Here is a 16,701-nt window from a genome sequence, read left to right as displayed (position 1 = left end):
GTTTGGCAGTGAAAAAGTTTAATTCCAGTGATTTCTAGAGTGTAGGGGCAAAATCGTAATTTTACCACCCACAGATAAAATTTGAGATTTTGAGAGAATTTAGATCAAATTTGACAAATTGGAGAATGGTATGAGTATAAGGGATGAAAAATATGTCTATGTGCAATTTTTCAATTTTTGGGGCAAAAATGTAATTTTTGACTTTTACGGGGGTAAAAGTGTAAATTTCAAAAATTACTCCACCAAGACTTTGGATAAGTCTGATAATTTTACCTAAGCTATGGATATGTGGGACAAGTGTATGGTGAAAATTTGGAAACAAATGGATGGCTAGAATTTAAGGAATTAATAAAACATTAAAAAAATGAATAAAATAATATTATATTATTTTAGCCTTTAAAAAGGTAAAAATTCCGGAATTCTCATCTTCTTCAGCTGTCCAAACCAGGGGAGAAAAGGGGAAAAAAGAAACAAGAATCCTACCTGAAAAATTTGGAGAAAATCAAGAGAAATCAAGAAATCAAGCATTAAAAAGGTAAATTTCATTGATTTTCCTTGTGATTTTCACTACCCATGCATTTTTTTCTCATTTCCATGCAAAATTAGAAAGTGGGTATGGACACCCATGCTGGCAAAACCTCCATGGATGAGTTTTGAGCTTGATTTTTGGTTGATTTTAATTGAATTAAGTGATTTTAGTTAAGTTATATTGAAATATAGCAAAAATAAGCTAGAAATATAATTTTCTCCCATTGAAACCCATTATGCTGAATTTTCTAGGGGAATATTGGCTGCTGATCTTGATGGTTATTTGAGGAATTATGATGAATAATGATGAATTATGAGCCTAGAAAAATAATGGAAATTTTTGGAGCAAAGTTACAAATTTTTACCCACTAGGGGTATTTTCGTAATTTGTTATCGGGACTGATAATTTGCACCACACTGAGGGACATTAAGTCAATTTGGGTGCAATTGAGGTATAGAAACTGAAAAAAATTAATTTGGAGTTTAAACGGACGCGTATATCAATTTATCGGGTAAAAGACCGAAATAGGCTAACACCGCATTTAGGCAAAAATTTAGACATTTTTGCATTCCATATCAAGCATTAGTAGTCTAAATTAGTTTAATTTCAATTGAGTACCAATGTGGTGAATTTCTCGATTTTGTACTGTGTCAAGGTGGTGAGTCCTCTGATAAAGGCAAGGGAATTGCACCCGAGGACCAATAGTCTGAGTATTTCGAAAATCCTCACTCTAGACACGGTGAGTAACCTTACCATCATTTTAATTATCTAAAGTATGTTTTTATTCGGTTTTGGTGAATTTTATGAAAATGAGTTCAAATGGTAAATTTTTATGTTTTGTAAACAAAATGAGTTTAAATGAAAATATTTTATAAATTGTCTTGAAACGAAATAACGATTTTGAAAATAGAGTACTTGGAGACCACTGATATGTTGTAAATTTAAAATTGAATTAATGGCTTATGTTATTGTATTGGCATGACTGGCTGGGCTGTGTTTTTATGAATTATATGAATTGCTTTATTTTACCCTTGCAGGCTGGGTAGTAATATATTAGCCCTGTCATGCTGTCAAAATTTTATTGTATGGTGGGTTTGACCTGCTGCAGTGGGCTGGATTCTGTGGACTAGCCTATTAGAGGGGCACGGAATCCTGTTATATTTTTACCTCGGTTGGAGAGGCGAGTAGGGTAACTCCTGAGGTATAACTTTTAGAGTTCACTTCACGCCAAACCACCTCGTGAAGGGGAACTCGGCCAACGTCAAGGAATGGCTATGTTTTCAAAATAAAAACATGACTTTCTAATAGCCTTGGCGGACTCAGTTGGGATAGCCCTCGGCCAAGGTATCCCAAATAACTGAGTATGATAATAATTTTTGGCATGAGCCAAACTTTTTAAGAAATTCATAAGCCATACTGATTACTTGCTTTAAATAAATTGATTTCATTTGGTTGAAATAAGTTGAAAGATGATAAATTACAGTTTGATGAAATGTTTTAATAGTCTCCTTTTACTCGACTTTAGATATTTTGAGTGATGTTTGTTTACTCACTGGGATTTTATAATCTCACCACCCTCATTTCCACCCATTTTAGGTTCAGAATAGATTGTAGATAACTGATATCGGCAAGGATTACAGTTGAACTTGCCACATCCAAAGACTGTAGGTTCATTTCTTTTGATACTTTTGGTCATTCGTGGGCCCACGTGTCACTGTAAATTAAATTCTATACTTTGGTTATCTGTATTACGGTATGTAAGAATTTATTTTGCTTTTACGCTATAAAAATTATTTATGCAGTGTTCTTAAAATATCGTTTTATGTGAAAATTGAATATTTTATTGAATATTTTTATTTTATTATAACAGTCATAATTCCATTTTAAACGAATGTTTTAGACATCCAAAATTATTTTTGATTAAGAAATATGTGTTTTCCACTTACATACTATATTTTTAGATGATTTTTGAGATTTTTGGGATAAATGACAAAAATACCCCTGTGAGACGAAAATTATTATTTCATTTGTTTAAGTTGGAAACAGTTTAAAATCTTTTAAAATGTGGTATTTGGAAACAGTTACCCACAGGGGAAATGAGAAGCTGATATTAAAGCCTTGCGGGGTCTCGGTTGACATTCCGGGTAATGAATGTAAATTGAGACGTCGCGGCGGTTGTCACGGGCTCGATGGGAGTTCCGGGTCGTGACAATTAAGTTGGTATCAGAGCTGTTGGTTTGAAAGATTAGAGTTTTGGGTTTAAAGTTATTTTAAAGCTGTTTTAAAAATTTACAGCGTCAGTGTGGCCCCGAGTTAAGTTAGGTTAGGTTGAATAAAATACATGCATAAGCATATAGAGCCTGAGGTTGCCTAAACTCACTTTGTTCCCTCTTATAGATTATTATGTCTCCTCGACGCAAACAACCACCTTTCACTAGATCAGCTGGGAGGGGAAGAGGTTGTTTTCAACGTCGTCAGTTAGGTGCAATAGAGGAGGAATCGACTGCATCCACCATTCGGGCAGCACCTGCTGCTGAACAAACCGAGACTCCTCCACATCCTCCACCTCCTCTGCCACTTACTAGTATTCTTGCTATGCCTCTTGAGGCAGTTCAGGCATTAGCAGCCTTCTTTACTGCTATTGCTGGCCAGGCTCAGGCTAGTCAAGCTGTTCCTACAGTTCCTCTGGCTGCTCCTTCAGTACCACCATCCCCACCTCCTGTCCCACCACCAGTGCTGGATGTTTCTGATTCTAAGAAGCTTAAAGAGGCTAGGCAACATAGTTGTGTTTCTTTTATGGGTGAGTCGGACGCAACCGTGGCTAAAGAGGTGGTGCGAATGGCTTTAAGAGCCGAGAAGCTTGCGAATGAAAATAAGAGTTTGCGAGCTGAGTTAGCAAAAAGGAGAAATCTAAGTGTATCTTCTAGTCAGCCACCAAACAGGGGCAAAAACTCCTCTGTTTTAGGAAGTTCACGTAGATGCAGAAATTGTGAGAATTATCATGTTGGGCCGTGCAGAGGGCCTGCACGATGTTTTCATTGTGATCAACTGGGTCACATTAGGAGAGATTGTCCACAGTTAGGACGGGCTACGGTAGCTACTCCATCTCCACCAACTCATACGGATATACAGAGGAGAGATTCCTCTGGATTGCAACCGAGACAGGGATGATTTTGACATACCACCAAGGGTAGATTAAATAAGTTGAAATTAGTGCTCTAATAAAGTACGTATGATAGAAAGCTAGTTTGTAAGTTGTAGTTTTCATGATCATGAAATATATAAAGATTATCAATATATGGACATACATTTGGAGTTGTAATTTACAAGTTTGAAGTATTTAAGATATGATTAAATGGAATTAGCATTAGTTAGGGTACGTAAATCTTTTAATTAATTTCTATGGAGTATCCATGATAGTAGAATGGAGGAACATTGTGCAGTGATGCTATATGGTGAAATCACTATACAATATGGAAAGGGTATTTTCGAGTGGGATTTATTGACTGATGATAAGTGATGAGCAATTTGAGATACATGTAGCTATGAATAAATTTAGAGATCTTTGCTTAAACAAACTTGTATTAAATGTTATGGTAAAGATATGTGAATGCTAGTGGCAAAAAAAAAAATACGTTAAATCAATGTTTTGATTTCACACTTGTGATAGAAAGTTAGTCTTGCTAATTATGGTATAGACTCGAAGGGAAGCCACACGATTGTGAATAATTGAGGTAGTAGCTTTAAAGGTGGAAGAGTTGCTAAGATAAAGTGAATTCAAACCGTTGCAACGCCACAGTACTGACTATCAAACGCTGTCACGTTAAGAACCCCTAATGGCTAGAAAGCAGAGCAAATTGAGAGTGGCATGAAGATGAAACACACGAGTTGAAGAATGGTCATTGGTTTTCATGCTAAGCTTTGTTGTTTGGAGTCTTAAGTGCATTGGGAGGTATTAAGATAAAGATGATGAGTGAAATTGCAAAGTTTTTTTTTTTTTTTATTATTGCCTTATATATATTGGCATGTAAGAGAAAGAAAAGTTAGAGAATTTTTGAGATGGCTACATAAAAATAAATTAACATGTGGAGTGTTAAGATGAATAATATGATGATTGAAGTCAAATCTTAAGAAATAAAGAAGACAAGAGATTAAGTCTTGTTAAAGACTAAAGAGGAAGCGAGCGAAAGGTTAGATGAATGTATGAGATACTGATAAGAGATGTCAATAGCAAGTGAGGAAAATGTAAATAAAGATTTCAATAATGATATAGCAAATGAGTTTATATAGAATATTGTTATGAGAATATACTGATCTTGTCTTGACCTTGTTGAAAGGAAAGGATTAGTAACAACACAAGTAAACTAGGTGACATGCTAGAAACCCATGGAGATAAATTGAAGCATGAGTAGTTGGGCATGCCTTTATGGAAATGATATACTTGGTGTATAAAAGAGTAAATAAGTGATTAAGTGTTTCAAGAATGTTTACACGCCCTTGAGAAAGAATTATAAGTTATACATGATGGGCATAAGATGCGTGACTTTGAAACTTGCTAAGGAGCCAAATGGCTAAGTTACGGGTTAAATGATCATATGTTATGAGACATAAATTTAAAATAAATATCCCTAAGGAAATACACAAGAGAAGTTCTGCCATGGATCTTGTGAAAGCAAGCACTAAGTTATGTAGTTATAAAAAGGAAGCTATAAGCTGAGAGTGGTATAAGTATTAACATTAAAAAGTACTTGAGGAGAATTTAGTTTCAAGTCTTGTAATTTCAAGTACAATTTGTAAATTAGTTAAGGAAGAATGATGTTATATTCATATGAAAGAGTGGAATAAAGGATGATAGAAGTTAACCTTGATAATGAAGTCAGATAATGAAACTTTCTTAATATATTATGGGAATTGGAATTCGAAAATGCGTGAGGCATACATGATTCAAATGAATCTGAGTTTTAAGTGACAAATCAATATCGAAATGCAATAAGGATACAATATATAGGAGACATGAAGGATAATCGAGGAATAAGGATGACTTTTAGGAATTGTAGTATTGCATAAGATGCAATGATCAAGTCAAGATAAATTTTTGAGATACCAATGGGATTATAAAACATACACGCATAATAGATTATAATTCAATGGAGATGACATTGTGATGCAATGATATACAGTACAAGGAAACTTAAGCATATAATTGGAAACGATAAGAAGAGAATATAAGTATATAAATGATGAGGAACTATACACAGGCATGATGAGAATTTGTATGAATTATGAAGCTTATTCTATTGAATCTTGATTGTGGATGGGAATGAATTAAGAGAAATTAGTCTGAAGGCATTTGAAAACAGAGACTCGTATACATAATGAGGAATATAGACATTTGAATGTATATGTATATGTATGTGTGGAGTAGTGATGTACCCAACTAAATGAATAATGGTTTTAGTGGTTCAAGATTTGAACTCAATATATTTGATGAGTTGTATAGATAATGTAACGATTAAGAATCTTATCAGAAGACGATTTATGGTGACCTAAGGAATTTTGGAGAAATAGTTAAGGGAATATAATCTATAGTACGATTAAGCCATATGAGATGGATTAATAGGATTAAGAAGATTGAAATTTCCTAAATGCAAAGTAAACATGAAATATGTAGAAATAATTAAAGCCATTAATTTTCCTGAACGCTGAGGATATGTACAGGAATGAGTATGGCGTGTTAATGATGTTGTAAACTACACAATAGTGTATGAGGATAGGATGAATGAATGAAAGTCGAGAAGTTTGATATGGAATGAAGTAATAAGATAGTGATTGGTATACCTAAATAAGAATAAAATGCGATCGAAATTGGTATGATTGAGATGGAGTTATGGTTCAAGCTTAATGATAGTAATAGAAGCATGCTTAATGTCTCAATATAAGAGATCATAATTGTGGAGGTTATTGTTGATCTGATTTTAAAGGATAATAATAGACATAAGCGAAATACTTGAGTTGAATTGGAGGTAAATGAGGTGAACAAATCGAAATTCCCTATAAAGGGGAAGACATAAGAATTCGAGCATTATATGAGAAAACAATACCCCCACATTTTCTCTGAGTTCAGTACATGAAATTTTGAGGTCAAAATTTTATTTTAAGGGGGATAGTGTTGTCAAGCCCGATCTTATAAAACACTTTCCATGTCATTCATATGATTGACAATATGCTTGCATACTTGGAAAGCCTTGAAAGAAAAATCGTTAATAGACGACAATGTACCAAATGGTACAATTAAGTTAATTTAAGTCTCGAACTAGATCAAATAGAGAATTTAAAATGAAATTAAGAATATTAAAGTCCCAGAATGGTTTAATATGGTGATTTGGAGTTCGAGGATCAATTTGAAGTCAAACTAGAATTTTTACTGTCCAGGGGCAAAATGGTCATTTGCCACCCAAGGACACAATGGGAATTTTTAGAAAAGAATTTTTTTTAGCCCCATTTGACTTATTGGAGTATGATTTGAGTATTGGAGTATAATTTGAGGGTTTGGCAGTGAAAAAGTTTAATTCCAGTGATTTCTAGAGTGTAGGGGCAAAATCGTAATTTTACCACCCGCAGATAAAATTTGAGATTTTGAGAGAATTTAGATCAAATTTGACAAATTGGAGAATGGTATGAGTATAAGGGATGAAAAATATGTCTATGTGCAATTTTTCAATTTTTGGGGCAAAAATGTAATTTTTGACTTTTACGGGGGTAAAAGTGTAAATTTCAAAAATTACTCCACCAAGACTTTGGATAAGTCTGATAATTTTACCTAAGCTATGGATATGTGGGACAAGTGTATGGTGAAAATTTGGAAACAAATGGATGGCTAGAATTTAAGGAATTAATAAAACATTAAAAAAATGAATAAAATAATATTATATTATTTTAGCCTTTAAAAAGGTAAAAATTCCGGAATTCTCATCTTCTTCAGCTGTCCAAACCAGGGGAGAAAAGGGGAAAAAAGAAACAAGAATCCTACCTGAAAAATTTGGAGAAAATCAAGAGAAATCAAGAAATCAAGCATTAAAAAGGTAAATTTCATTGATTTTCCTTGTGATTTTCACTACCCATGCATTTTTTTCTCATTTCCATGCAAAATTAGAAAGTGGGTATGGACACCCATGCTGGCCAAACCTCCATGGATGAGTTTTGAGCTTGATTTTTGGTTGATTTTAATTGAATTAAGTGATTTTAGTTAAGTTATATTGAAATATAGCAAAAATAAGCTAGAAATATAATTTTCTCCCATTGAAACCCATTATGCTGAATTTTCTAGGGGAATATTGGCTGCTGATCTTGATGGTTATTTGAGGAATTATGATGAATAATGATGAATTATGAGCCTAGAAAAATAATGGAAATTTTCGGAGCAAAGTTACAAATTTTTACCCACTAGGGGTATTTTCGTAATTTGTTATCGGGACTGATAATTTGCACCACACTGAGGGACATTAAGTCAATTTGGGTGCAATTGAGGTATAGAAACTGAAAAAAATTAATTTGGAGTTTAAACGGACGCGTATATCAATTTATCGGGTAAAAGACCGAAATAGGCTAACACCGCATTTAGGCAAAAATTTAGACATTTTTGCATTCCATATCAAGCATTAGTAGTCTAAATTAGTTTAATTTCAATTGAGTACCAATGTGGTGAATTTCTCGATTTTGTACTGTGTCAAGGTGGTGAGTCCTCTGATAAAGGCAAGGGAATTGCACCCGAGGACCAATAGTCTGAGTATTTCGAAAATCCTCACTCTAGACACGGTGAGTAACCTTACCATCATTTTAATTATCTAAAGTATGTTTTTATTCGGTTTTGGTGAATTTTATGAAAATGAGTTCAAATGGTAAATTTTTATGTTTTGTAAACAAAATGAGTTTAAATGAAAATATTTTATAAATTGTCTTGAAACGAAATAACGATTTTGAAAATAGAGTACTTGGAGACCACTGATATGTTGTAAATTTAAAATTGAATTAATGGCTTATGTTATTGTATTGGCATGACTGGCTGGGCTGTGTTTTTATGAATTATATGAATTGCTTTATTTTACCCTTGCAGGCTGGGTAGTAATATATTAGCCCTGTCATGCTGTCAAAATTTTATTGTATGGTGGGTTTGACCTGCTGCAGTGGGCTGGATTCTGTGGACTAGCCTATTAGAGGGGCACGGAATCCTGTTATATTTTTACCTCGGTTGGAGAGGCGAGTAGGGTAACTCCTGAGGTATAACTTTTAGAGTTCACTTCACGCCAAACCACCTCGTGAAGGGGAACTCGGCCAACGTCAAGGAATGGCTATGTTTTCAAAATAAAAACATGACTTTCTAATAGCCTTGGCGGACTCAGTTGGGATAGCCCTCGGCCAAGGTATCCCAAATAACTGAGTATGATAATAATTTTTGGCATGAGCCAAACTTTTTAAGAAATTCATAAGCCATACTGATTACTTGCTTTAAATAAATTGATTTCATTTGGTTGAAATAAGTTGAAAGATGATAAATTACAGTTTGATGAAATGTTTTAATAGTCTCCTTTTACTCGACTTTAGATATTTTGAGTGATGTTTGTTTACTCACTGGGATTTTATAATCTCACCACCCTCATTTCCACCCATTTCAGGTTCAGAATAGATTGTAGATAACTGATATCGGCAAGGATTACAGTTGAACTTGCCACATCCAAAGACTGTAGGTTCATTTCTTTTGATACTTTTGGTCATTCGTGGGCCCACGTGTCACTGTAAATTAAATTCTATACTTTGGTTATCTGTATTACGGTATGTAAGAATTTATTTTGCTTTTACGCTATAAAAATTATTTATGCAGTGTTCTTAAAATATCGTTTTATGTGAAAATTGAATATTTTATTGAATATTTTTATTTTATTATAACAGTCATAATTCCATTTTAAACGAATGTTTTAGACATCCAAAATTATTTTTGATTAAGAAATATGTGTTTTCCACTTACATACTATATTTTTAGATGATTTTTGAGATTTTTGGGATAAATGACAAAAATACCCCTGTGAGACGAAAATTATTATTTCATTTGTTTAAGTTGGAAACAGTTTAAAATCTTTTAAAATGTGGTATTTGGAAACAGTTACCCACAGGGGAAATGAGAAGCTGATATTAAAGCCTTGCGGGGTCTCGGTTGACATTCCGGGTAATGAATGTAAATTGAGACGTCGCGGCGGTTGTCACGGGCTCGATGGGAGTTCCGGGTCGTGACATAATTTGTCAACCAATCTTTATTTCATTTTTCATTCTCCCAGATAAATTCCATTTAAGCATTTCAAAATACATAAGGATCAAATGCTCTTTATTCATTTAATCTATTTTTTTTAATATCAAAGATGATTCAAATCTAGTAACCATTAGTCATAATATTCCCAAAAACAAACTCCAATACCTTCATGATCGAGTGCTCACTAGATAAATCTCAACTTATACCACAAGGCATTTCAATAAATCATGACATTCCACATACCCCCTTATAATCTTAACCAATCTCTTTAATCAATAACCCAACCTCTTAAGATTAAAGTTGCTCAAAATTTTCCCTTTAAAGTTCCTTTCCAAGTTTCATTTTGATTACTAATCATTTCTATATTTCCAATGTCATAGCTAATTTGCTTGTCATCAATCACCTACAACATATCTAACTTTGCAACGACCTCTCCCCGGTCTCTGCCGACGTCCAAGACTTCCGAAAAAGACCCGTCAAGCCTCGAACAAGCCTTTTTAGAATTTGCTCGTTAATCCACTACATTCAATCACCATATAATATTCATACTTTCATATATCAAATTGAACCATAAATATAAAAATCAATACAAACTTTTTCCTTTTATTCGTAAGTATATGCATTAAAATCTATAATCTCCAAATTAATGCTTATATAAAAATTTAGAATTCATTTACAACTTAATAAATAAAATGCTACAACTTGACCTCTAATAGCGGAGCGACTCGGAATAAAATGCTAGGAGATGCCTTTACCTATTCACGGTGGACCGAACGCGTCACTGACTACACGCTAGGCTGATCCCTATCTGCAAAAGGGGAAATAAAGGGGTGTGAGTCTCATAGACTTAGTGATAATCATTGACTCAGCAAGTAGGGCGTAGATGGGAAACAAGCAAACGACAAATCAGTTAAATATAAAAACGCAAGATTATAAAAGCAATTCATTTCAAACGAGGGTTTGTGCCTTATATAAAAATCGAGAATTTCTTATAAAGTATAAATAATCGAGGTAATAAAATTCTTTGTATCAAAATATGTTAATAATCATTTTCGAATCAAATCAATAAAATTTAGCAAGCTCCCGCGAAACCAAATAATATTTAAAATCATGCACAATTCATAACTCGCCCCATATGCGATGAATTACATATTCATTTCACAGATAAACAAATAGGGGAGCTGCAAAAAACTGTTTAATTCCATTTTCACCATGTAGAGAAATATAATTCATAATATTAAAACTTATTTCAACTCATATAAAACCATTACATTTTTGTCAAAAATAAACAACATGGCTTATGACTTCCTTAAAAATTTGGCTTGTGCCAAAATCATTCTCATACTCGGTTGTCAGGGATACCTTGGCCTGGGGCTATCCCAACCGAGTCCGCCAAGGCTGTTAAAAAGTCATGTACGCATAAATCATATTTTTATTTTGAAAACATAGTCGTTCCTTGGCGTTGGCTGAGTCACCCTCATGTGGTGGTTCAGCGTGAAGTGAACTCTAAAGTTGTACCTCGAGAGTTACCCTACACGCCTCTCCAACCGAGGTAAGAATATACCTGAATTTTGTGCCCTTCAAAAAGGCTGGTCCACAGAACCCGCCCACTGCAGCAAACTAAACCCACCATACAATAAAATTTGCAATAACATGACGTGGCAATTATTTTATTTTACAGCCTCTCAAGGTAAATCAACAGTTCATACATTTTCAACATATTTACCAATCTAGCTAATCATGCCCACATTATCATAAGCCATTTGATTCAAAATACAATTTATAACACAACAAGTAGCAGTCTCCAATTACTCTTGAATTTCTTGGTTAAAATGAAATCACCTTTTAAAAGAATTCAAATTTGATCTTCAAGGGGATATTTTAAATCTTTCTCAAGATATCAATCCCCGCATCACATTAAAACTCTCTTTTTGTAAAATGTTCATTGTAAATATTTGCATGATATTTTGTATCAAAATAGCATGGTGAATATGTAATAAATTTCATTAATGCACACCAGACAAACAATAAGGCACAATTTCCTTTGATGTAAATCTTTTCGAAAAGCTTGTTTCTCGGTTTAAAACACTTTACGTATAATATATATATATTCCAAATGATTTCTAAAAATAACTTACACCCACAATTCCTTAAAATTCTATCAACGCATGCTTTCCATAAACTTTTCACTTCACGTAAAATATACGTACATGTATATATATACGAAATTTTTAAAATTGACACCCTCTACTCACCTTATAATCGTGGGATATTACTTCACTATTGATTCGTACGCGTATATAATTATTCCTATTTGTCAGTCACATACTTCGTTCGGCACTCCTCCACGACAAACTTTCCTAGCAATAATTTAAACTCAGTATACTTAATCACACATTTGTATGGGTAACAACTTAATTAAAAATTCCTTAAGCAACTTGCATATTTTTCATCCAAAATATGCACAATATTAAACTACCCATAAACCTTAAAATATAACATTAACTTACCATTGGGCCCTCTTCATGGGCTTCTCCATTTTTCCTATTTGGGCTAAGCCCATTTATTTTTATTTCTTGTTGGGCCATGCCCACTTATTTTCTATTTCTTTTCTTTTCTTTTTCTTTCTTTTTCTCTCTTCCACGTTTCTTTTTTTTTTTCCAGCCCATCACTCCCTTCACCACCATGGCTTCCTCTCAAAATCGATCACCAAAAGCCTCGTTTTCTCACCCATTTTGCTACCATTTTCTGCTCTAAAATCAGCAGATTTCCAGCTCAAATTTCCAATAAAAAAACTTCTCAATTTTGGCAGCACAAAGCTGTCCAATTTTCCTGTACAAACTACCAACAAACAGCTCCAATTTTTTTTTGCACAAATTGGCAGCAAACAACTCAAATTTTTAGCAGCCAAAGTTGTCCTTCAATGGCAGCAAAAATCTCCAAAATTTTCCAGCAACATAACTTCAAAATTCAGTAGCAAAAACCTTGAATTTTTAGCACCAAAATCCCTCTAAAAAGCACCAAATTTTCTCTCTCAAAGTGCAGCAAAAATCAGCTTCTTACCTCACAAATTTTCAGCTTTCTTCTTCCTCCAAAAATTACGACAAAAGCTCTCTTTTTCTTTCCTCTCCCACGGTTCTTCTTTCCTTTCTTTTGCTCGGCTTTTGGTTCTTTCCTTTATTTTTCTTCTCCCACTCTCAACTGACTTCCTCTTCTTTTTCTCTTTTATCTCTTTTTCATTTCTTTCATCTCACATGGCCGGCCCCACCATCATTTCTACATTCTTCTCTTTTGTTTTCTTTTTTTTTATCTTTTTTCCTTTCTTTCTTTTATTCTTGTGGCCGACCCCCCATTCTATCTTTCTTCCTTTCTTTTGTTTTTGTCCTCATTCCATTCTTGACTCATGTGGCCACTCATGTACATATAAAAATATTGTTTGACTTTTCAATATCTTTTCTTCATTATTTTATCATCCATTTTATTTTCATTTTATTTTTATTTCTTCAAAATAATAAAATTTACATATTATGCCTTAACTTCATTTTATTTAACACACCTCCCTCAAATTTTCATATTTTAAAATTATTTCTTCCGACACGTGTAAAAATTCCAATTTCCTTATATCTTCCTTTTCTTATATGTGTATAATCAAAATATCGAGATCGTATTTCAACGCGGTGTCACCATAATATTTAAATATTTACTTACCCACGTTAGCTCAATTTAATAAAATCACGCTGACACAATTATCGTCGTTTTCCTTCAAAATTCTTCTTTATTCTTCTCCCCCACTTAAATTAGTCACATTCGATTTTTCATGACCAATTCCGACAACATATAAAATATTAAGATTTTAATATTATTTTATTAAATAAACTATTAATTTATTTCAAAATTTTTCACTTGCCTTCTTTGGTCCCGAAACACATCATTACATCTCGGTTTACTTCCAAATCATCCTTTAGCTTACTAATTCCTCTCCAATGAAAATATTATTATTTAATTGTTATTTCTGCACTCGCGAAGCATTTTATTCTTGAACGTTCCTTTCATCCTTTGTTGCTCTTTAGCACGCCAATTCGCATCAAACGATCATTCGTTTGATCAATAAGGTCTTATTTGTGTCCAACGAGGGTGCGGGGTATTACAAACTTGATATTTCTCAAATTTACTCCAAACATCAGATCTCATGGCCTCATTAGTTTATCAATCTGAAGATCAAATTAAACATTTATCTTTCTTTAAGTGCACTTTAAAATTTAAGAATCATCTATTAAGACCTTTTTGATATTAACTTCTTTTAGTCCTTTTTACCTTAGAAAATTAAATCCATAATCATTCATTTTGAATCATGAACTTTATACCAATCAAGGCAGATTTTACACTTTTAATTATACGAATTCAAATGCACACCTTTATGCATAAGCTATAAACCTTTCCCCACATCTCTATATATCAAAACTATATATATTGAAGCTATACCAAAATTGATACATCATTTTCCATTGCCCCTTAGGATATTAAATTCATGTCATACTTCTCTATTTGCGTACTTCATAATAACCTAACAATTTCTAGCTCATAGTTAAGCTAGTTCATATGTCAAGCCTCTCAGGCTATATCAAAACGCCAAGTTTTATCATGATATAATAGAATTTGATGAACTTATACCAAAAGTATAAACACTTATTTTTAAGCTAACAGCATTATAATCCACTTGTTCATTGTCAAAATCAGCGATAAATTGTCTCAATCATTGTCTAGCACTATAACCATTGATAGAATATCATCATCGAATCAAATTATAACTAACTCCACATGAGCTTTTATACCAATATGCAACATATATATCCATACATATATATTTCCAAAAATTTTAACTTCAGGTAGCCTTAGGCATATCATATGCACAATAAGCCATCTGTAAAACCAAAATAACCAACAATCAAATTTAAAATCAATTCTTCTTATAGTTGGTTAGATCATGCTCATCATTTGCAATGAATACACAAAGCTGATCCTAATATTCTAATCTCATATGAGAATCAACCACTAATGGGCACCATCCCCAAAACACCATGTGTCTTAAAAATCAATTTTTTTCTTAGCTAAAATTCATATTCTAATATCATGCTTCTAGATCGTAGCTCATTACCAAAGTCTTTACTAGTATATAAATACTCGAATCATCATCTATTTTCTAAGTAGATTTCTACAATTTTTGTAGCGTATTTCTATTCCCTTACCAAAGGTAGTATCATTTAATCAAACCATGTCACCTTCTTTCTCTAAACATTTGAAGTATAATTCAACCTTTGCCTATCCCTATCAGGCACTTTACCTTGATAATTACTCAAAATAAATTGGAACTTGTGGGGAAAGCACATTTTACAATTTATGCTTTGCGTCTACAATTATGTCGAGACCAGAACCTCACTGGGTCCACAAAACGGTGGGATAATCATTGCCTCAAACCAGCATTTCTAAATATACTTATGCTTGTATCATATCTTCATACTTATGTGACATATCAGTCACGAGCCCAACTTGACTATATAGCCATTTGCTCTTTGAGCTTTAATGTTTTCTCAGTGTGAAAAATCTTTCAAATTTATCTCATTAGGGTATTCACAAGGTGGATACATGTCCATAACTTACAGTTCAAGGCCTAAAGCATTGAACACAATCTCATCATTGATGTTCTATGCCATATCATATAATACAAAATATAATCTAATAACTATGATAATGAAATTATAAAGTTCCATCTTTATCTACCAATCATAGCTCCCTTTATGAGCACATACTTTACACTACTTGATTGTTCACAAGCCACTCATGGCCATCCAAATTTGACCTCTTATAGTAAGTCAAACTAGTATATTATTCTTATGTTTTCCAATACACTTCCAAATTGCTTAAACACATCCTTTAATAGAATTCTGTTGAGGACTCAGACAATCAAAGGCTTATCTTCAAAGCCACACATAACTTTAACAATTTAATATACATTCGATAACATTTAACTCATTAACCCCATTGAACACTATTTTAAGATCTTTCAAGATGTCCCTACTCTTATTTCGGGTCAAACCAAACTAACTTAATATAATTGCATTGATTATCCTTAAGCTTTTTATGCTCGTTATAACAACATCTATGTGAAACCTTGTCAAGTACGATTAAAAGACGGTATTGTACCGAATGGTACAACTAAGTTAAATCGAGCCTCGAACTAGTTCAAATAGAAATTCTAAGAGGAATTTCTAAATTCTAAAACCCACAGAATGGTTTAGAATAGTGATTCGGAGTTCAAGGTTCAGTTTGGAGTCCATCAGGAAAATTGACTGATTAGGGACAAAACAATCATTTTACCATTTGATGATAAAATGGAGATTTTTAGTCAAGATTTGATCACATTTGACCAAGAATAATTATATGAAATATAATTATGATTATTGGAGTATAAAATGATGTTTAGTAGTGAAAATTGTGATTCCCGGTATTTTTAGAGCACAATGGCAAAATGGTAATTTTGCCACAGATGACTAAACATGAAATTTTTATAAATTGATTTTTGCCCCATTTGGTTAATATTGATTAATATTAATGTTATTTGAGGTTGAAAAGTACAAATAATGTGATTCAGGTACATTTCGAAGTATAGGGGCGAAATCGTAATTTTTTTGCCCCGAGGGCAAATCGGTAAATTTTTCACCCCAGCACTTGTCAAGACCAAGGGATTTTAATTGTGGTAGGATTGGATAAATACCAGAATATTTGTGGTGGAAAATTAAGAAGAAAAGTCAAAAAGTTAAAAAAATTAGGCCAATAAGCATGTGACACGTGGCATGCTTGATTATTTTATTAT

The 16,701-nt window shown here is 33.1% G+C and overlaps 1 long non-coding RNA gene across 1 annotated transcript; it reads left to right on the top strand.

Annotated features, from left to right (window-relative positions):
* The first annotated feature begins 437 nt into the window (after positions 1-437).
* On the top strand, positions 438-3,402 carry LOC148764638 (uncharacterized). Its single transcript, XR_016024201.1, has 4 exons — positions 438-535; positions 1,185-1,268; positions 2,126-2,193; positions 2,927-3,402. It is a non-coding gene; the product is annotated as an uncharacterized LOC148764638 (long non-coding RNA).
* Positions 3,403-16,701: the final 13,299 nt, after the last annotated feature.

Source organism: Theobroma cacao, chromosome 1, assembly GCF_053813885.1.
Source record: "Theobroma cacao isolate CCN51 chromosome 1, ASM5381388v1, whole genome shotgun sequence".
Classification (NCBI taxonomy): domain Eukaryota; kingdom Viridiplantae; phylum Streptophyta; class Magnoliopsida; order Malvales; family Malvaceae; genus Theobroma; species Theobroma cacao.
This window is presented reverse-complemented; position numbering and strand designations above follow the sequence as displayed.